The following is a 24122-nucleotide window of genomic DNA, read 5'->3' as shown; positions in this document are numbered from 1 at the left end:
CTGTAATAAAACAAGATGAATGCCCCTCTGCTTCACACGCATTTGAATGCTAGCTGCAAATCCAGTTCATTTGCACGCGTGGCTCCAAATGAGTTTCCAAATCAGTAACTCGATTAATTTGATTTCGTAAGGTTTCAGGTGTTGTGTTTGCTTTGATATTTTTTTTTTGTCTAGTTGAAAACAATCTTGTTGGCACGGTGCGTGTGTGGAGCTCGACACAATAACAGCCAACACTCGGAGGCATTCGGCAAACAAACACCTGAGAAGAAAAAGAGTTTACACAGCCTGATGAATCATACGGGCGCTGGAGCACGTCTGATATGCAGCATTTGTTTTAGTTTCGTTTGTCTGCTCATGCTCATTTGAGTTGTGCAGCAGGGCATGTAATGATACACTGAACACCTTCTGATTGGATGATTTCACAGCACGAGGAGGGCAGAAGCACGGCTGGGTGTTTGTGAACCCAAAAAAACAATGAATACTAGCAAAGGAGTCCTGTTGGCCTTGAATGAAGAGACAAAGTTGACATTAGGGCTGTGAAATATAATGTTTCAGCATCAATATTGCAATGTGCAAATCGGCAATAGTCAAGTTGTGTTTGTAATTTATCACAGTTAAGTACACGGGATTTGTGGGTTGTTGCAAGGTTTAACTTTAATCTCATAGTGTGAAATATTTTTATTTGTATGTTTTTAAGGCATGCGAGTAAGATATGATGGAAATTTAAACCATTTGGGCTCAAGAAATTATTAAGTTTTCCATTATAACAAAGGATAATCGCGAATTTGAAATAAAAAGTACGTTTTGACATGGCCACTTTATTAGGTACACCTGTATAACTGCACGTTAACGCTAAGTTCTAATCAGCCAATCACATGGCAGCAACTCAATGCATTTAGGCATGTAGACGTGGTCAAGACGATCTGCTGCAGTTCAAATCGAGCATCAGAATGGGGAAGAAAGGGGATTTAAGGGACTTTGAACGTGGCATGGTTGTTGGTGCCAGACGGGCTGCTCTGAGTATTTCAGAAACTGCTGATCTACTGAGATTTTCACGCACAACCATCTCTAGGTTTTACAGAGAATAGTCTGGAAGAGAGAAAACATCCAGTAAGCGGCAGTTCTGTGGGCGCAAATGCCTTGCTGATGCCAGAGGTCAGAGGAGAATGGCCAGACTGGTTCCAGCTGATAGAAAGGCAACAGTAACTAAAATAAGCACTCGATACAACCGAGCTCTGCAGAAGAGCATCTCTGAACACACAACATGTCCAACCTTGAGGCGGATGGGCTACAGCAGCAGAAGACCACACCGGGTGCCGCTCCTGTCAGCTAAGAACAGAAAACTGAGGCTACAATTCACACAGACTCACCAAAACTGGACAATAGAAGATTGGAGAAACGTTGCTGCTCTGATGAGTCTCGACTTCAGCAACATTCAATTTGGACCACCACGGGTCAGGTCAGGTCAGAATTTGGCCTCAACAACATGAAAGCATGGATCCATCCTGCCTTGTATCAGCGGTTCAGGCTGCTGGTGGTGTAATGGTGTGGGGGAGATTTTCTCGGCACACTTTGGGTCCATTAGTACCAATTGAGCATCAACGCCACAGCCTACCTGAGTATTGTTGCTGACCATGTCCATCCCTTTATAACCACACATCTTCTGATGGCTACTTCCAGCAGGATAATGCAGCATGTCATAAAGCTCAATCATCTCAGACTGGTTTCTTGAACATGACAATGAGTTCACTGTACTCAAATGGCCTCCACAGTCACCAGAGCTCAATCCAATAGAGCAGCTTTGGGATGTGGTGGAACGAGAGATTGGCATCATGGATGTGCAGCGGACATATCTGCAGCAACTGTGTGATGCTATCATGTCAATATGGACCAGAATTTCTGAGGAATATTTATAGTAGCTTGTTGAATCTCTGCCATGAAGGATTAAGGCAGTTCTGAAGGCAAAAGCGGGTCCAACCCGGTACAGAACTTGCCTTCAGGAAGGTTGCTGGTTCAAGTCCCTGCTCGGCCACTTGGCATTATAAGTGTTTCCCAGTACTAGGTTGTGGCCAGAAGGGAGTAAAAACATATCCTGGTTGCTGGTATGTAATAGTTGGCGGTTCATTCTGCTGTGAAAACCCTAAAAAAATGCACTAAGTAAAGGAAAATTAATTACTGAAGCGGCGACGTGCATTCTTGGATAAGAAAACATTTTTTTTAACAATTTATTGCAATTTTGGCAGGTCGCAGGCAAACAATGTGGAGTTTTTTTTTTTTCTCTCCGCTCTGTCACTTCCCTGTGTTGCAAGTTTACGCGAGTTAAATTATATTTGTCCAATCATGACTCAGTTCTGCAGCACATTTGAATTTTTTGCAGCCAGTAACCTTAAAAACGTGAAAATTCAATGAATCTTTTTGTTCAGTGTGAAAGAGCAGCTGAAAGCAGTGACACACAGTGAACACGAGCGGTGTAAAAGAGCTGGTCAGCTCCGGTAAATGACCCAGACGGGTTAGATGGAGGACAAGCGTGAGTGTGTATGACTGCTGCGTGAAAACACTCGCACCGCAGCCAAACAGCATCTCAGGAACGCCTGAGATAAACAAATATTATCGCTGGCAACGGTGGCGCTGTGTCCAGATACTAAGAGATACTGTCATGGAAGCAGGCAGCAAACACACACACACACACACACACACACACATGCTCGCAATCACACACACCACCAAGAGACCTAGGAAATTCACTCAGTGAAAAAAATGCTGGGTTCCACACGTTCCTTCATGTTGTCCCAACACAAATCAATTCGGTTAACTTCATTGCTTTTACAAATTTAGGTTGATTGAACATAAAACAATGACGTAGTGCCCAAAAAACTCAACAATTGTGTTGATTCAGCTTAATTTAAATAAGTAGTTTGAACTAGCAGCAACAATATTTTCTGAGTGCAAGTACAGTCAAAAATTTGTAGACAAAAGGTCAAGACAACAAATATATTTATGTTCCTTTAATCTAAAATTAAGTTTAGCTATTACTATTTTAGTCTGTTTGATTGATGTAAATCGAGATTACTAGAAATTCATTAATTTTCCTTCAGCTTAGTTCCTTATTTATCAGGGGTCGCCACAGCAAAATGAACCGCCAACTATTCCAGCATATGTTGCACTTTCAGCTGCAACCCTGCACTGGGAAACACCCATACACTCTCACGTTCACACACACACCACGGCCAATTTTAGTTTACCCAATTCCCCTATAGCACTTGTGTTTGGACTGTGGGGGAAACCGGAGCACCCACGCCAACACAGGGAGAACATGCAAATTCTACACAGAAACGCCGACTGGTCCAGCCGGGACTCAAACCAGCGACCGTCTTGTGTCATGTGACCGATCAGCTTCAGCTTGTATGGAATATTTCGGTAGACTATCTCAGACGATCACAGAACACTCAAACACTGCAGTGAATTTTCAACATTAAACTTGTATCAGAGCGACAGCAATGTTTTGTCATCCTGTGTGAAATCGGCTGATGATCGTCTAGTAACCTTTGAACCATCAATCCCCCCTGCCCAGTCAAATTGTCAAGTGTTAATCCGTCCGCGGTGATAGAAAGGTTGGGGACCACTGGGCTAGATCACTGGTGGGTATTTTACTGGATACTTTTTAAGATCTAAGCTAAAAGTGACATTTAAAGGCTTAACTAAGTTAATTAGGCAAGTTATTGCATAACAGTGGTTGCCCAAATATAAAAACTGCTTTTATTCCAGCCTAATAAGTTTGTTTATAAACTAACTTTCGGGAGGATCGCGTGCTTATGATTGCTTGCAGCCGGTCCCATATTATTCAATTCATGATTCACCAATCAGACAATTCCTAAGCCACTATAAACACCCTAAGTTCTATGTCACAGCCATCTTCGTTTTGAAGAATCCCCCTTTTCTCCCCTACTTCTCCTCCTTTACTAGATGGGCGGCACAGTGGCCTCACAGCAAGTACGTCACTTGTTCTAGTCCTTATCAAGCCAGCTGACGTTTCTGTGCGGAGTTTACACGTACTCCCCATCCTCACGTGGGTTTCCCCCGGGTTTCTCCCACCGTCCAGAAACGTGCAACTTAAGTTAATTGACTGATCCAAATCCGCACTATAGACATGCTCCCAGTAAGTAGTCATCTCTTAAAGAGCAATCACTATCTGTTCATTACCAACTACAGCAGGGGAGTTCTCCAGATCTACCTGAGCTCAAACTCCCCTCTCGTCCTGCAAAGAGAGAAAGCTCTGGGCTCGAGGATCTTCTGAGCACAGGGCTCTCTACCGGGACAGTATGCCAAACAATTAACAAACACATTTGGTAATGCTCAACTTAATTTTTTTGTTTAAATTCATCCCATATTAATTGCTTGCAACCACTTTCTAAATGAGTAAAACCAATGACTAATTTATTCCTGTGTGTGAAAAGTCATGCTAAGCTTCATTTAAGAAAAATTTTAAAAATTGCACAAGAGGGCGAATCATTTTGACTGATTAATCACGAATAACAACATATCGCAACGTCAGTTTATTTTCCTGATAATGCACAGCCTTACTTCATAGTAAAAATCACTTTCACACAGCGTGATTTCACACACCTCGATGATTAATGAAGGGCCTGCTTCTCGTCTGGACACTCAGAAGGCATCTTTCCATTTGCATACGCAGCATTCAGCCGGACTGCATTAAATGACAGCTTTAAAAGCCCCTCAGAGTGGAGGCAGTGAAGGGCAGTAAGTCAGCAGTGAGGCAGGGCAGTTCCTGAGCGCGTGATAATTAATGTATGCCTCCAAACCATGAGGCGAAACCCGCCAGAGTACAGCTGGAGAATAAAAAAAAGAAAAAAAAAACTCCTCAGCGACTGAACCCACTGCTGCTGCACGGTAACACATTTATTTTTAGTTCGCACACCTATTTCGCAGCCCCCCTGGAGGAGGATGGCGATGTGTTTGAGGTCGTAAGTATTGTGAAGCGGAAAACAAAAGTGTTGAGGTAAAACCAACATTTATAGATGTATACAGTATACATTTTTAAAGTGTGCTTCACACAGGTGAGTGGGCCTGACAAACCACCTATAGAAAACACACCCTTGTATCTCTCTGACGCTTAAACTTACACTTGCACCAGTTTTTGCACATTTGACACATTCCTACAATATATCTATATCTCTTTAAATAAAAATAAAAAAATTGTGCATTTATGAAGTGTGCCTCACACAGGTGAGTGGGCTTGACAAACCACCGGTAGAAACACTTTTCTTTGTTAAAAATAGCATGCTTAATGTGTACAGTTGAAGTCAGAATTATTAGCCCCCCTTTCATTTTATTTTCTTTAAATATTTCCCAAATGATGTTTAACAGAGCAAGGAAATTTTCACATTATGTCTGATAATATTTTTTCTTATGGAGAAAGTCTTATTTGTTTTATTTCAGCTAGAATAAAAGCAGTTTTTAATTTTTTAAAAACCATTTTAAGGTCAATATTATTAGCTCTTTAAGCTATATATTTTTCATAGTCTACAGAACAAACCATCGTTTTACAATAACTTGCCTAATTACCCTAACCTGCCTAATTACCTTAATTAACCTAGATAAGCCTTTAAATCTCACTTTAAGCTGCATAGAAGTGTCTTGAAAAACATCTAGTAAAACATTATTTACAGTCATCATGGCAAAGATAAAATAAATCAGTTATTAGAGATGAGTTATTAAAACTATTATGATGAGAAATGTGTTGAGAAAATTTCTCCGTTATACAGAAATTGCAGGCTAATGATTGAAGATAGTAGAATTAAAATAGTAGAAACACTATTACCTGAAAACTCCATCCTATCAGCTTTACAGTGAATGGCTTTAATCAATTTCATACTGAACTTTAAACACTGGAAGTCTTTTATCCACTCTTCGAAAAGTGTAAATGCTGGATTAACATTCATTACATGATCACTAATCAGATGTGCCATTATTTGTAACTTTAGGTGGTTTCTAAAACTAAATCTGCCAGTGTTGTTTTCATTCTCTTGTATCCAGACCTTTAGATTTTCGCGGCTGTAGCTCCCTGTCATCGGAACTGAGTGATTGACAGCTGATATTAACCAATCCATTCGCGTTCTGTTCTAGCGCAGCGGGCCAATAAGAAGAGTTTGAAGGCGGGACAGGCATTGCGGGCTTTGTTTACTGCAGCAAGTTGACACGTGAACCGTTTTAAACCATTCCTGAGCGCTGCGTTTGGTGTTTTTAGGTGCAAAGATGCTTAATGCAAGAATGCCTTCTAATTCTGCGCATGTGGTGAACAATTTGCTATGAAAACTGGTCGCAGGACTTTTTTTTTTTATGCACTCGCACAAATGCTGCCAAATATATTTTGAGGTTGCATAGATAAAAATCTGGGCGCATATGCGATCAAAACTGTCACAATTTCAAGCCCTGCCTCCTTACTCTAGCATTTAATTCTCTGACCCCTAACAGTTGCTTTGTATACTTAGCACTTCTTATTTGTGTTGCCTCTTCTTGTTGAATTGATGAATGTCTCCTTAATTGGACAAAGGTGTCTGCTAAATGTAAATGTAAAGCGAGCTGTATTTTTGGATCTTAAGATGAAGACACGCAATGCGATTGTTCTGACGACGAGATCTGGCTCCGTCCCTCAGTCTGTCTGAAGCCAAACAAACTTCAGGGGGAAGGCCTCAAGATTGATCGCCGTGCATTTATTTAAACAAACACGAAGCGTATGAATCAAGGTAATTCCTCTGATGTGGCCTGAAAAGCCGGTGGAGTGCGTTCCTCATGAATCAGCAGAAGAGAGGTGCCGGGCCTGTCGCAGAATCGCAGAATGATATAAATCATGTAATTATGGTGTCAGTGTGGCGTTTAGACTCCTGATCAGACAGATAACAACCCTGCTGCGTCTCTGCACTAAACTACGAGAGTTTAAACATGGAGGCTTTGCAAAAAACACACACATGCACAAACACATTGTTGTATATATGATTTACAGGGACGCTCAATAGGTGTACAGCACTTAAACTGCTTCTAATATGGATATATTATAAGTAAAACCCCATGTTACTATATAGCTTTGTGTCCCTGTAAACCACATAAACATAAACACTCTTTCTCTCTTATTCTTCTCTTATTTAATTATTTTCCTTCTCTACTACCCTGCGGGAACATCACAAATAACTAAGGGTGCCACGATCCTCCAAATCCTCGATTACATTACATTTTTGATTCTAAAGGCACGATACGATTCGATTTTCGATTATGAATAATTAATTAATTAATGACCAATTAATTATTTGTAGCCTACTGTTTAAACTACCTGACCTGCATGGTCTTTGTTTTACCCATAAACAAATCATACAGTAAATGAATAAAGGCAAGTTACACACAATCACCACCTGTCAATCACTTTTTCTGCGGGACTCGTGAATAGGCAGTGATCTGTGTCGTTATAATGACGTCGAACCAAAAAAAAGACTCACAACCAACAGGAACCAGCCAACAGTATCTGAGGTGTTCGCTAAAATGACAAAGTACAAGTGAGTGAAAGATTGAAGCTGTCCTCTGACTGCCTGGACCTGCTGTCTCGAGCGCATGGCTGTGTGTGCGTCTGTGTCTGTGTGGTCACGTGATGTGCATTTTCAGAGGTAGAGAGGAAGGAGGGCTGCTCAGAAACGCTACACGCCACTGTGGATGTCAAATCGTTGTCGTTCTAAAATGCCATTTAAAAACAAAGACAGTGTAAACAGGGCCTGAGTGTGTACTTTTCACCTGCGGATTTGCAACGGGGGCGGGCGGAGGATCGCGATGCCGGTGTTGTCTATCGGACGAACCGTACGTAATACGTACATAGCAGAGCTTGCAAAACTGTGTTTTTTTTTTTTTTGTCGACAACACAAACGTTGTCAACATAACTCACTGGAAATCCAAAATGCTTAAACACCGGCGACTTCATTGAAAGAGGAGAGGGTTTAAGCGCTGTCGACGGGTCTCCTGCTTCTGCAGTTTAACAAGCACTTCAACAAGCCTGTTTTTTCCCGCTTGGCAAGCCAAGCTGACGTGACATGGGGGCGTGGCAGCATCGACGATTCTATTTGTTGATTCAATAATCGAAATTAAGCATAAATTTCGATTGATTTCGATAAAAAATCAAAATCGTGACACCCCTACAGATAACTGACAGAAATGTACCGTGTACAAAATGAATATAAATACATACATGCATGCACATACAACCATAATTAAAGAAAATAAATTATAGTCTCTGTCAAGGACATAAAGCATTAACTTGACTTAGTATGCTGTGTATTATATTTGCATCCAACATAAAAGTTTGTATAATGTATGTGCACTCTGTTTATACTGTACATACACTCGCCGGCCTCTTGTGATGTTTTATGTAAACATAACCTGTTTAATTTTGATGTTTTATTCAATTTAGTTATCTTAAATTGGTTTTTAAATGTTTAAATAATCATGTTCCAATCCTGTTTTCTGAGCTTATCAATCGGCATCTAACCTCCCACAGAGTTACCCGGGCAACTGCTAACGGTGACTGTCTAGTGCCAAAGTGTAAGACCTCGTTTGGTCAATCTGTCTTCTCTGTAAAGGGAGCCAAACTGTGGAATGATTTACCGGTTAGCTTAAAATCAGAAAGTAATCTAAATATTTTTAGTAGTGCTCTTAAAAAGTGGTTAAAAACAAAACAGCAGTGTTTGCACAAATAGTCTACGGTTAGTTGGTAGGATCATGTCGCCTTTGCTTTTGCCAGCAGTAATTTATGTAAAGAATTGTAATGTTATGTATGTTTTATTATATTTCTATTTTGTCAATTTTAAGCCTCCTGTGGACAGGTGTTGAGAATTAGCAAGTTTGCTAAAACACTTAAACAAATGCATTTGGTTGTCCAGTGTAATTGTGAAGTCCATGTCAAATAAATAAATAAATACATAAATCTGTATTAGGCACACCTGTCCAACTGCTCGTTAATGCAAGTTTCTAATCAGCCAATAACATGGCAGCAACTCAATGCCTTTAGGCATGAAGACTTCGATCTGCTGCAGTTCAAAGTGAGCATCAGAAAGGGGATTTAAGGTACTTTGAATGTGGCATGGTTGTTGGTGCCAGACAGGCTGCTCTGAGTATTTCAGAAACCGCTGATCTACTGGGATTTTCACGCACAACTATCTCTAGGATTTACAGAGAATGGTCTGAAAATATCTAGTGAGCGGCAGTTCTGTGGGCGCAAATGTCTTGTTGATGGTCAGAGGTCAGAGGAGAATGGCCAGACTGGTTCCAGCTGATAGAAAGGCAACAGTAACTCAAATAAGCACTCGTTACAACCGAGCTCTGCTGAAGAGCATCTCTGAACACACAACACGGCCAACCTTGAGGCGGATGGGCTACAGCAGCAGAAGAGCACACCGGGTGCCGCTCCTGTCAGCTAAGAACAGGAAACTGAGGCTACAATTCACACAGACTCACCAAAACTGGACAATAGAAGATTGGAGAAACGTTGCTGCTCTGATGAGTCTCCATTTCTGCGACATTCGGGTGGTCGGGTGAGAATTTGGCATCAACAACATGAAAGCATGGATCCATCCTGCCTTGTTTGAATGGACCAGGGTGGTTGGACTGTGGAGAAAACTGGAGCACCCGGAGAAAACCAACGCCAACACGGGGAGAACATGCAAACTCAGAACGACCACTGACCCAGCCTGGAAGCCTCGAAGCAGTGATCTAGTGACAGTGCTAACCACTGAGCCACCATGCCGCCTACAACAAATCTCTCAGATTAGGCTTTTCTCTGAAATGCCAGATGAAGAAAGTGTGTAGATTGAGCATCAGACGGTCAGTGACTGGACTTTGGGCGAGCCGGAGGCTACACCATCCGTTCAGCAGAGCCAAATTTTTCACATGAGCTTATATTTTGGTCCCCGCAGTCTCACACACACACACACACACACACAAACACACACAGACAGACAGACACACACACACACACACACACGGCAACAACAGCAAGCAGAATTACATTCATCCAGCTAGAGGACAGGAAACACACACACACACACACACACAAACACAAACATGGCCCAGTTACACACATCCCAGCCTGAGTGTGTGTTTGTTTGTTCGAATGTGTGTGTGCGTCCCCGGGGAGGACAGTTAGTCCAGAACTACTACACTGGCACATTTTCTCCAGCATACATTACCCACACAGACAAACAAGAGCGGCTCAGTGTATGTGTGTGCGTGTGTGGAGGCAGAGAGGGCGTGTGTTTGCGGGCGGAGAGGGCCGAGAGGTGAGCACTGCTGGTAATAAAAGCATATGCTGGCTGTTAACTGAATGAGAAATAAAGACATCGCAATGATCCATCTTCATTACTTCTCTTCCCCTCTCCTTCATCTGCAGCCGGATCTGTTTCAGCAGGTCACATGATGTTTGCTTCTCTCTCTCTCTCTCTCCAGCTCTGGTGCTCTGGGTAATGGCACAGTGCTGATGTTATGGTCAGAGTTTGTGTGTGCGGATGGAGAGAGAGAGAGAGCTCTGGTATCTATGCTGAAACACTGCTGTTCAAGGGCATCATGGAGACGGAGGAGCTGCCCTCGCTGAAAGTGAACCATCACCACCTGACACACTCAGATAGAGACGTTCACACCAGCACTGAGAGACACCACTGTTCTCACACACACACCATTCATACATTCCCACACATACGGCAAGCACACACACCATACACTAATCCCCACACATACCACACACATGCACACGCACAAAACAGGCACACTCGTACACACAGAGGACATACACATTCATGAACGCACACAACACACACACATAAACAATCAAACACACTCCCGTGCAGGCGCACACGAACCATACACACACACTCACACATACCATACACACATTGCCACACATACCAGATCAAACAGGCACATTAAGTGCACCCACACACACACCACATACACACACATGCCGCAGACATGCACATACACACATAAATACACAGATACACTACCTGACAGAAGTCTTGTCGCTTATCCAAGTTTTAGGAACAGCAAATAATAACTTGACTTCTCATTTGGATTAGAAGTGTCTTATATTAAAGGTAAAGGCCTGTAGATTTTGCTTATTTGAGCACAATAAAATCTGATCATGCATTGATTATTAATGATTTGATTAGGACAGTAAGGTCTGACTCTGCTTAGACTAAAGTCTCATCACTGAACAGAAATAATGTCCAGTATAGAATATAAAGTCCTGCTGCAGTGGAGACAGAATGAATATTGTGTCTGACTCCATCATGAGCTTGGAGGACTGCATCCATACATCTCTGCACTGACTCAAATCACTGATTAATAAAGTCATCTGGAATGAAGAAAGCGTTCCCGCAGGACTCTCAGAGCTCATCAAGAGTCTTTGTGTTAATTTTCAACACCTCCTCCTTATCATGTTCAATAATGTTCATGTCTGGTGACTGGGCTGGCCAATCCTGGAGCAGCTTGACCTTCTTTGCTTTCAGGAGCTTTGATGTGGAGGCTGAAGTATGAGCAGGAGCGCTATCCTGCTGGAGAATTGTCCCTCTCCTGTGGTTTGTAATGTAATGGGCAGCACAAATGTCTTGATACCTCAGGCTGTTGATGTTGATCATCCACTCTGCAGATCTCTCACGCGCCCCCATACTGAATGAACCCCAAACCATGATTTCTCCTTCACCAAACTTGACTGATTTCTGTTAGAATCTTGGTCCATGCTGGTTCCAGTAGGTCTTCTGCAGTATTGGTGATGATTGGGATGCAGATCAACAGATGATCCAGCAGAGAAATCCACCTTCTGACACTTTTACAAATGATTAACAACAGTAGAAGTTATGTGTAACTCCAACAACTGGGATTGACGACAAGACTTTTGTCAGGCAGTGTACATGCGACACACAGCATGGTTTAGGAGAGTTCATCAACAGTACATCAACACTATTTTGTCTCTCAAACAAAACATAAAAAAACAACTTTGTTTGATGTAAACCGAGGCCTTTAACCACAAACAGTACAGTCATGCTCTAATGAGAGCTCCTCTTTAGACTAAAGATTCAATCAATCAACTGAGGCCCCGTTTACAGGAGTGCGTTTTAGTTTGAAAATGGCGTTTTAGATCAAAAACGATCCGCGTCCACACAAGCGTTTCACCTAGCGTTTCGAAACAAATTTCCATCCACACTACGCCACCAAAAACGTATATCACATGACCATTGGCGCACTCTGGGCATGCGCGTTCTAGTGTAAACAGGAAGCATGTGTCTCGCTCGGCATTTGGTTATTGTTAGTCAACAAACGCCGGTTGAACAATGAACGCGATGGCAAAGAAAGCAAGAGAGGTATTTTGTGGACAGACGACGAGGTTGAGTTGTTACTAAACGTAACAAATGAATAACTGCACAATGACGCCTAAAACAGACAATAGTGCAAACAACACTCCCATTTCTGTGCCCGTGTTGTTGTTTACAGTGAAGGCTGGTCTGCTGTCTTCCGGTAGCATTAAAGCCATGTGTTATAGTCATGTGATAGGGGCTTGACGAATAAGGGAAGAATACGCAATGACACAAAAGCCCCAATCAGCTAGCGAATCTCAGCAGCTCCGCCTCCGTTTTCAGATGTCTCTGTTTTCCCTCATCCACACTGAGACGGAGCAGCAGCGCTTCAGAATGAAAACAGCCTCTCCAGCGTTTCCAAAACGCTCCGTTTTCAGCACTCGAGAACTCCGGCGTAGTGTGGACGGAAGGTGTAACCATAGCAAAACTTATGCATTTTCAAACTAAAATGCATTAGCGCAAACAGGGCCTGAGACTGTATCTACAAGCTGACTGAACAAAAACTGCCCTCACCTCATTAACACATCTGCAAAAATACTCTTTAGAACAACTAAAGAGCGTAATCGTAATAAAGAAACAGACACCTCAGTGTAGAAGCCCAAAGGTTTGCACCACTGTGTGGAAAATCATACAGTTGTTGACGAAGCCGCTGGGTTCAGACCTGGTGGCGTGTGTTTGTGTGTGTGTGTGTGTCTGAAGCCGATGAGTGCTGTGTGATACGAGCAGCGAGAGGTCAGGAGGTCAGAGTTCATAAACCTGATGATGTCAGATGGAGAGTGACTGTGGCCTCAGGCTGACAGATCCACCCTCACTTCACCTCCACTGCAGCAGCAAACACACTTCAGCTCCACAAAACACACTTACACTCAAACCGGTCAGGGTCAGGAAGATTTATATGATGTTTTTCATCATGTTTTTGCTATTTTCAGAGCAGCGCAACAGTAATGTTCACGTTTTGCTCCATGTTGTTTAAATAGCAAATCCATTTGCACCACTTTGTGGACTCATGGGTGTTCTGGTCTAAAGGAGCTGTGTAAAGGCGCATTGCTGGTGTGTTGCTATTTTGAGGAACTGAAATAGACTAACTAAAAGCTGTATTAAACATGTCAGCTAATGGATGTTTTCAACCATTCTCACTGGCGTGAAACAAAGCAATGTTGGCTATATAAAGGGGGAGGAGCCACTTTGTCCCACCCTCTTTTCATGTTTCACTTTAAATTATGTCCAACTTTCAAAGCACATCACATGACTTTCAACATCTATAAAAAAATTCCAATCCACAAAAGTAATTTTGTTTTTGTTAGTCTTGTTATTTTCTATATAGAATGTTAACAATATATATTTCGAAATAAGCTGTTAATGCTTTCAGATTTGAATAGAGTATCCCAACAATGACTGTGGTATGATCACCAACAATCTAGCAACTGCAGATTACTGATTAACACATAGCTCACTTAGAACTACAAATATGCTGGTATATGGACTACAAGTTCCAGTCATGCACCGCTCACGCACACCTGTTCCTCATTCAGAAGATACACACACACACTCATGGCTGAGAGCTGCTCATGAACTGATTATCAGGACAATTTATACAGCAAACACACAGACATCAGAGTCTTATGAACAGCGTTGTGAACATTACGATGCGCTTGTGTTAGACCATACCTGTCAACATTGGGATGTGAAAATAAGGGATATGCCTACCATAATAAGGGATCCCCCCCTAAAAAAAATCCCCAAATTACTAAATATGTTCATTAGGAGCTGTTTCATTGTCAATAAACAGTTAAATGGTCAGCAATTTGTTTTAAAATTATTATTAACAAAAGAAAAAAAATATTTACATTAAATACATTAGCAAACAGTTCAGCTTATTAAAATTAATAGCTATTATACTGAAATAGAATCAAGCTATCAATCTCATTAGCCGTTTCTCCATTGTATAACTTACACATTCTGATTAAAGAGCAACGAATGACTCTCATTTATTAAGATTTTTTTATTACATTAAATAAGAGGCGTCACTCAAAAATGCACACATCTAACGTCATAATGAAAGCATTCGACTGCATAAAACTTTTTATGCTCATTTAAGACGAAATTAGTTTTGTTTGGGAATAAAAAACACCAAGATCGACATCTTTAGATGTTGTTTTTATTATTAATTGTGTGTATGTCTGTTTAAACACGCACCCAAAAGCCAGACTTTCCCTCCGCTTCAAATTACGTGTACAGAATCTGTTTGGGAAACAGCGTCTGTCTATCACTATGGAGCACGTCAGCTGACAGTCATGCACCATTATATGACTGTTTCGATGATTGTATAGGATGGGCGCAGGCACCTATAATGAATAGGAAATGGAATTGCGCCATTTTTAATATTTATTTATAAGTAATTTCATTCCTAAACAAAGCCAAAGCACAGAACAGACTCCCATTTAGGAGCAAGGGGCGACCCCTGGTGGTTCGCGGGTATGGGTTGCCTATAGGAAGGCTCGGCTGTTCAGAGAAAGACTGAAAATACGGAAGAAATTTGGGAAAATAGCTTTACGGGATGATAATAGGATAGAACAGTAAAATACGGGAGAATCCTGGGAAAAACGGGAGGGTTGACAGGTATGTGTTAGACCCCTGCCTTGTTTTATTGTTTACTCCTGTCTGCTGCCTGCTTTCTGAACACTCGCCTGATATTTGACTATGACTCTGGATTTCCTGCATACATCTGTTTGCCCCTGTGTTGACCGCTGCTTGCCTGACCAATCTCCTGTCAATAAAACATGCATTTGGATTCGCACCTCCGTGTCAACGTCCACCTCACATTACAGACTGAATGCACAAAAATTAGAGGGTCCATTAAATGACAACATTTTCCACCAATACATTTTTGGTGGCTGGAAATTCCGTACATCTCTAAATGTCAACACCCGTTTTGATTCGCATTGATGCACATTTCTGTTATGCGATTGGCTCCTAGATCAATACAGAGTAAAGTCTAAAGCTTATCGTTGTTATTGACATGAGTTTTATCGCAATTTGATATAATATCGTTTATTGGCACTGCTCTATTGCACTGCTTAAAAAAACAAAACAAAAAAAACACCCTGCACATGTTATATACCTACTTGAATAGACGTAGCACAGGAAGTTATTATTATCCCGAATCTTTTCCCACTTGACCTGATCTTGAAGGACTGGTATTGTGCTTTGCTCTCAGTGTTTGACCTTGCAATGAATTCTCCTCACACAAGCAGACCAAGAGCGTGTTATTGAGAAATGTCAGAGGGTTTATATCGATTTTTAATGGAGCGCTCAGTACATCACAACCCTGCACTGTAAGAGGTGTCCATCCCTGACTATTTAAACAGCACCGGCTGTACTTTGAGGGATCTGTCTCATAAACTTCAGAAGCTCTTTCACATCACATCACTCCTGACCAAAACAACTACAGCCATTAAACGCAGCGCTGTTTAACCCTTTCATATCCTTCCCTTAATAATTGTGTACTGTTAAAGGCGGCACAGTGGCTCAGTGGTTAGCACTGTCGCCTCACAGCAAGAAGGTTGCTGGTTGGAGTCTTGGCTGGGTCAGTTGGTGTTTCTGTGTGGAGTTTGCATGTTCTCCCTGTGCTCCTCCAGGCGCTCCGGTTTCCCCCACAGCCCAAACACATGCACAATAGGTGAATTGAATAAATTAAATTGGCCGTACGAGAATGGATACAAGAATGTTTTCAGTACTAAGTACTATGAGGCGATAGTGCTACCCAGCCACCATGTTGCCTTGCAAAACAGCCTAAATGAAAACCAATTTTCATTTAAGCAAATCAAGGTAAACTACACACTGGAATGCCCAACCCTATCAACCATCTCTTTAACACAAACATCCAATCAGCCAATCACACGTCAGCAACTAGGCATGTAGATGCAGTAAAGATGATCTGCTAAAGAACAAGCTGAACATCAGATGGTGAGGAAAAGTGATTGAAGTGAATTTGAATGTGACATGGTTGTTTACGCCAGACAGGCTGGGCTGAGATTTTCAGAAAATGGTCCCAAAAAAATAAATATCTAGCGAGCATCAGTCCTGGGGTGAAAAAGCAAAAGGTCAGAGGATAATCACTATAAATAACCACTTGTTACAACTGAGGTCTTCTAAAGAGCATGTATGAACACAAAACATGCCAAAACCTTGAAGCAGAAGAGCTACAGCAGCAGAAGAGGAACAAGAAGAAAAAAACTGATCTATCTTTTTTTCTCCTAAGTTTTTTTATTGATTCTTTTTCCTCCTTCATTGTTCTCTGTTCAATGAATCCACAGTCATATCACCCTGCAGCCCAAGACCAGTTACTCACTGAAGCTAAGCAGGGCTGAGCCAGGTCAGTACCTGGATGGGAGACCACATGGGAAAAACTACAGTAGGTTGCTGTTGGAAGTGGTGTAAGAGAGGCCAGCAGGGGGTGATTAACCTGCGGTCTGTATGAGTCCTAATGCCTTGGTAAAAAAAAAAAGAAGGGGACACTACAGCGTCGAATGAAGCGTTAAAACCGAGATCCTGACTCTCTATGGTCATTAAAAATCCCATGGCACTTCTGGTAAAAAGAGTAGGGGTGTCCAGGCCAAAGTCCCTCAATTAGCCTTTACCCATCCAGGATAACGCTCATGTCATAAAGTTCAATCATCTCAGACTGGTTTCTTGAACATGACGATGAGTTCACTGTACTCAAATGGCCTCCACAGTCACCAGAGCTCAATCCAATAGAGCAGCTTTGGGATGTGGTGGAACCAGAGATTGGCATTATGGATGTGCAGCCGACAAATCTGCAGCAACTGTGTGATGCTATCATGTCAATACGGAGCAAAATCCCTGAGGAATATTTCCAGTAGCTTTGAAGGCAGTTACAAGGGGGTCCAACCCGGTACTAGTAAGGTGTACCTAATAAAGTGGCCGGTGAGTGTAGCATGATTTATCCATCACTCGGTAGGGTTTAGGGGTTTTTCATGCATATTTGTACGCCTGAACTTGTAAAGAGCTGAAATAACTGCAGTTTCCCCATCGCAGACAGAAAACACACTCTGCATCTATTTATAAAGTGCTCCGTCTCCTCGATGTCCACTCTGAGGTGTCTGGTGATCAGAATAAGGGTCTCGGTGCTCGTTTAGGTTCATTGTTATGGGCAGATGTCTGTAAGATCCAGCCCACGGCAGCGTTGCACATCTCCTCTGCCGCTTGGGAGGTGCATGCACAGACAGGTGGCCTAGATTAGATAAAGCTCGGAGTGTATGCGTGCGTATGTGCATGTGTGTGTGTGTGTGTGCGTTTGTCTTCCCAGTCTTAAACAAATCCGTTGCGCTGGGTAATATGGAGGCCGCTGTTTCTGGCTGGCAGCGATGGGAGGCGATGACCTTTTACTGTCAGTGTGCTGCGTGACAAACGAGCGGCGTGTTTTCCAGGAGTGTGTGAGAGTTCAGCAGCTGGTCAGGGAGCCAGAGCACCCGGCACACACACACTCCCAGCCTTTAACTAACAGATAATGGCTGCGGTAATGCGAGGAGACGGCGAGGGTTAAATATACCCGTCCTGGAGGGGTGTGTGTTTGGATCGGAGTGCGGCAAAAAGTGGATCAAATTACAGTGCGCTGAGATCAGACGTGTATATACAGCTGAAGTCAAGAGTTATGAGCCCTCCTGAATTATTAGCCTGCCTGTACATATTTTGTGCAACACATTTCTAATCATAATACTTTTAATAACTCATCTCTAATAACTGATTTCTTTTCTCTTCACAATGATGACAGCTACTGATGGGAAGTTCGGATCATTTTACTGACTTAGATCTTTGAGTCTCGTTCATCGTTCGAATCTTTTTTCGAGTCATTTCGTTCATTTGGTTTAATTTGCCAAAATATTATTAAAATGTTACAAATTGCTTCCAAACATATCTACAACTAGCCCAAAAGGATGATCACACGGCAAATAAGTCTTAAATAGAATACTATAAGAAGGAGAAAATAATGATTCAACGTTTACCTGCTCTTTTCTCCAGGAAGGTATTGTTGTCTCTTTGCTCAGCTCACCTCTTCGTGTCTTCAAATGTCAGTGGTTCGTTCGTCGTTCATATAATCTTAACCAAAGTACACAGTCTAAGCTAATATTAGCCATGATAATTAGTTCACCTTTCGAGTCGTCTTGAGTCGTTCGTTCATCACTTGACCGAATGACTCAGGCTGCGTCCGAAATCGCATACTTCCATACTATATAGTACGCTTAAATCAGTATGCGAGCCGAGTAGTATGTCCGAATTCATAGAATTCGAAAATTAGTATGCGAAAAGTACCCGGATGACTTACTACTTCCGGCGAGATTCTGGAGTGCGCATCCCATGCACGCTGCGCTATCCTATGATGCCACGCGAGTGAATTTATGAATGGGAGTAAAGCGACGCAATTGACCCAGGTAGGTCACATGACCATGACAAAATGGCATATGTAGTACGTTCGAATTCCATTCATACTTTTCACATTTATACTGTACAGAACGTACTTTTCTAACAGCCGAGTAATACGTTTAAATTCAAAGTAGGCGATTTCGGATGCAGCCTCTAACCCGAGGACTCGAGAATTGAACGGATCAATTCTTTTTCCAGCTCTAAACACATATGATTGGCTTCTGCCTTTCCGCGATGAACGACTCAAAAGACTTGAAATGAACGAAATCACCTGCACAAATGTGCGCACATGCGGATGAACGAATCACTCCCTGAGAAGACTCGTAGTTCCCGAGTCATATTGAAGATTCGTTCAAAATGAACGAATCGTTCAAGAACGACCCATCACTAATGAGAGCACATAACATTAGGCTAGATATTCTGCAAGACACTTCTATACAGCTTAAAGTGACATTTAAAGGATTAACTAGGTTAATTCGGTTAACTAGGCAGGTTAGGGTAATTAGGCAAGTTATTGTATAACGATGGTTTGTTCTGTAGACTATCTAAACAAATAGCTTAAAGAGCTAATAATATTGACCTTAAAATGGGTTTTAAAAAATTAAAAACTGCCTTTATTCTAGCCGAAATAAAACAAATCAGACTTTCTCCAGAAGAAAAAATATTATCAGACATACTGTGAACATTTCCTTGCTCTGTTAAACGTCATTTGGAAAATATTTTAAAAAGAAAAACAATTTCAAAGGGAGGTTAATAATTCTGACTTCAACTGTATGCTGTATATGTGTATATGCGTGTGTGTGCGTGTGTTTGTGTTTTGTGACATATCAGGACACAAATCTATATAATGACATGGGTATGACACAGGTATTACAAAAAGGAAGTGAAATATGAGGACATTGGTGACGTCCTCATTTCTCAAAAAGCTTATAAACCCCACAGGATGAGTTTAATCAGAGTAAAGCTGCACACTGACTCCTGTGATGGTTGGGATTAGGGATAGAGTGGGGTGAGGGCAATACAATATACGGTTTAAACAGTATAAAATTAATGGAAACCTATGTACTGTACTTTTAATGTACCCACTTTTCACAAAAACAAATATGCGTGTGTGCGTGTGTGTGTGTGTGTGTGTGTCTCGGACTTTATATGACTCTGCAGACAGTTTAGAGTAGCCCGTGATTTGACCCAGATTACATCACTTGGAGACAAATTATATCACTTACCTGTACAGCCTGAGAGTGTGTGTGTGTGTGTGCATGTGTGTGTGTGTGTGTGTGCAATGCATGCATTAGTTTTATTGAATTTGCATACTGTATAAGTGTGTCAGTGTACACTGACTCAGACTGGAGTAACTTTTAGCATTTTCCATGGCCATGACTGCATTCATGTAGGAAATGTTTGTTTCTTCAATGTTTTGTTCTGCGAGATCTCACCTTTCTGAACTCTCTGAAGTGGATGAATTTGACAACACTGTATTTGTTTTGTAGAACGAACTTAAATTGTGAGAATTGTTATGTGTTATTGGTTCTGTGGTGCATATTGAATTAATAAATGCATGTTTATACTGCTGTGTGTGTATTATGTGCAATTCCACACAATTTCCATGGAGTTGCTAAATAGAAATGTGCTTTTGTACATTCTTCTTATTATATTTCTTTTATAGGAAAAGAGCAAATGTACTCACAATCGTTGTCTTGGGGCAAATCATGGAGGCAGGACTGCATACTCCTGTAAGTGGTGAGATATTTGGTTAATAATAACACTACTACTGACACTACAATTATATAAAAATATTCATTCATTTTCTTTTCAGCTTAGTCCATTTATTAATCTGGGGTCGCCACAGCGAAATGAACCGCCAACTTATCCAGCATATGTTTCACGAAGCGGATGCCCTTCCAGTTGCAACCCATCACTGGGAAACATCCATGCACACTCATTCACACACACATACCATGGACAATTTAGCTTACCCAATTCCCCTATAGCGCATGTGTTTGGACTGTGGGATAAACCGGAGCACCCGGAGGAAACCCATGCCAACACAGGGAGAACATGCAAACTCCACACAGAAATGGCAACTGGTCCAGTCGGGGCTCGAACCAGAGACCTTCTTGCTGTGAGGCAATTGTGCTAACCACTGTGCCACAGTGGCGCCCAATAATATTAATAATAATAAAAAGATAAAGATTATAGAGTTTTCTGATGTTTCAGTGTTGGAAAAGCATAATTTGGACATAAAACATTTAAAAATTAAATAAAAAATTTAAAAAGCACACTTTAAAACATCTTTAATCCTAAATGTTTTAAATGTTTCACACAAATTCATTAATCAAACTTCTCCATCAACTAGTCCACTTTAACCACTTTAATAAGAGATGTTAAACTGAAAATGTGAACAAATAAATATATATTCAAAAAAAAAGTATTAAGTCAGAAGTCACACTTACTGTGTTCCAATTCGTTGTTTTCTACATAGAACATGAGAAAACTCTCAATATTAAAATGCGAATGTTGTTTGGTTTTCTGCATACTTTATATTATAATTGTTCATGTTCTGGAGAATACACTGTACTCCTGTTTAACTGCTTGGAAACACAAATTTCGACATCCAATGACAGCAACTCAATGCATTTAGGCATGTAGACATGGTCAAGACGATCTGCTGCATTTCAAAGCGAGCATCAGAATGGAGAAGAAAAGGGATTGAAGTGACTTTGAAAGTGGCATGGTTGTTGGTGCCAGACGGGCTGCTCTGAGTATTTCAAAAGCTGCTGATCTACTGGAATTTTCACGCACAACCATCTCTAGGGTTTACAGAGAATGCTCCGACAAAGAGGAAATATCTAGTGAGCGGCAGTTCTGTGGGCGCAAATGCCTTGTTGATGCCAGAGGTCAGAGGAGAATGGCCAGACTGGTTCAGCTAATAGAAAGGCAACAGTAACTCAAATAAGCACTCGATACAACCGAGCTCTGCAGAAGAGCATCTCTGAACACACAACACGTCCAACCTTGAGGCGGATGGGCTACAGCAGCAGAACAGCACACCGGGTGCCGCTCCTGTCAGCTAAGAACAGGAAACTGAGGCTACAATTCACACAGACTCACCAAAACTGGACAATAGAAGATTGGAGAAACGTTGCCTGCTCTGATGAGTCTCCATTTCTGCGACATTCGGGTGGTCGGGTCAGAATTTGGCCTCAACAACATGAAAGCATGGATCCATCCTGCCTTATATCAACAGTTAGTGGTGGTGTAATGGTGTGGGGGAGATTTTCTGGGCACAATTTGAGCTCATTAGTACCAATTGAGCATTGTGTTAACACCACAGCATACCTGAGTATTGCTGCTGACCATGTCCATCCCTTTATAACCACAGTGTCTCCATCTTCTGATGGCTACTTCCAGCAGGATAACGCAGCATGTCATAAAGCTCAATCATCTCAGACTGGTGAACATGACAATGAGTTCACTGAACTCAAATGGCCTCCACAGACACCAGAGATCAATCCAATAGAGCACCTTTGGAATGAACGGGAGCTTGGCATCATGGATATGCAGCCAACAAATCTGCATGATGCTATCATGTCAATATGGAGCAAACTCTCTGAGGAATATAACCAGTAGCTTTTAAGGCAGTTCTGAAGGCAAAAGGGGTCCAAACCGGTGTGGCCAGTGAGTCTTTTTTTTTTTTTTTTTTTTTTTGGTGCATTTAAAGTTTAAATAGTTTGAATATTAAGTTCATATTCAGTGAAAATATCAACACTCACGCTTGTGCACACTTTTCCTTATTGATGAGCTTCAGTGTGACATGCTTATGAGCGTCATGTACTGTATTTAATACAAAACGCAGCCCTTGTTTATGGATATACAGTGTGTGTGTTCAGAAGCGAGCAGCGGGACTGATTTCAGAGCTGTTTTAGGACTCCCTGTAGTCTACTTACGTCTGGCCCGTTTGACAAAAGACAACAATAAGAGTCAGTTTGTTGCTTCAGTACAGTCTATCCTGACCAATACAACATGACATTTCCACACCACGCAACTCATTGCACACTTCATAATTCCTGCTTAATCCTGCTGAGCCAAAATGTGTGTGTGTGTGTGTGTGTGTGTGTGTGTGTGTGTGTGTGTGTGTGTGTGTGTGCTTTTCATGTCAGAGCAGACAAATTATGTGGAAGCAGAGTTTCTATACACAGTGGCGGACACACATTTTCCAAACCACATACACACTACATAAGCAGTAATGTTGTGTTTGATTCATGTCTGATTCAGACTCAATAAGTAAACTACCTAACAAAAATCTTGTCATTGATTCAGGTGTAAGAGACGTGTTGTGTGTTCAGAGATGCTCTTCTGCAGAGCTCGGTTGTAACGAGTGCTTATTTGAGTTACTGTTGCCTTTCTATCAGCTGGAACCAGTCTGGCCATTCTCCTCTGGCCTCATCAACAAGGCATTTGCGCCCACAGAACTGCCGCTCACTGGATATTTCCTCTTTGTCGGATCATTCTCTGTAAATCCTAGAGATGGTTGTGCGTGAAAATCCCAGCAGATCAGCAGTTTCTGAAATACTCAACAACCATGCCACGTTCAAAGTCACTTAAATCCCCTTTCTTCCCTATTCTGATGCTCACTTTGACCTGCAGCAGATCATCTTGAAATCATGCCTAAATGCATTGAGTTGCTGCCATGTGATTGGCTGATTAGAAATTTGCGATAACTAGCAGTTGGACAGGTGTACCTAATAAAGTGGCCGGTGAGTGTATATTTTATAGGGCTGCGATCATCGATCATCATCGATCATCTGATTTTTACAATCTATCAGCAGATTTACCAGCTATTCAACTAAGCTAAATGATTAATTTTATCTCAGCAATTATTCCTTTTATATTTATAATCAATAATTTAAAAAAAAATCCTCCATTCATCTTTTTAGACCCATTTACAGCATTATAAATAAAAAACTTTACCTTAAATAAGAATTCACATGAAACACTAATGCACTCCATTCATGCAATTGTGATTTGTGAATTGATGCATATGTGATTAATAAATGAAATAACTTTTTTTGCAAACTAAATAAAATGAATATTGCATTGTTTAAACTAGATTTGCTTCCAATTCTGACAAAGCATCATTGAATTAAATGTTTTATTTATGAACTTTTAGTTTGTCCATTCATTAATCATCTATACTGAATAAAGTAACATTGTCTGGATCTCTGAACACTATATTTGATGCAAATAGTCTAATCGACAACATTAAAGCGATCAATA

General features: G+C 41.4%; 1 long non-coding RNA gene across 1 annotated transcript; it reads right to left on the bottom strand.

Annotated features, from left to right (window-relative positions):
* Positions 1-4554: 4554 nt before the first annotated feature.
* si:rp71-78h1.1 lies at positions 4555-20578 on the bottom strand. Its single transcript, NR_187361.1, has 2 exons — positions 20533-20578; positions 4555-4786 (listed from the first exon to the last, which is right to left on the bottom strand). It is a non-coding gene; the product is annotated as a si:rp71-78h1.1 (long non-coding RNA).
* Positions 20579-24122: the final 3544 nt, after the last annotated feature.

This window comes from Danio rerio, chromosome 9 (assembly GCF_049306965.1).
Source record: "Danio rerio strain Tuebingen ecotype United States chromosome 9, GRCz12tu, whole genome shotgun sequence".
NCBI lineage: Eukaryota > Metazoa > Chordata > Actinopteri > Cypriniformes > Danionidae > Danio > Danio rerio.
The sequence above is the reverse complement of the archived record's forward strand: the minus strand, read 5'-3'. Positions and strand labels throughout refer to the sequence as shown.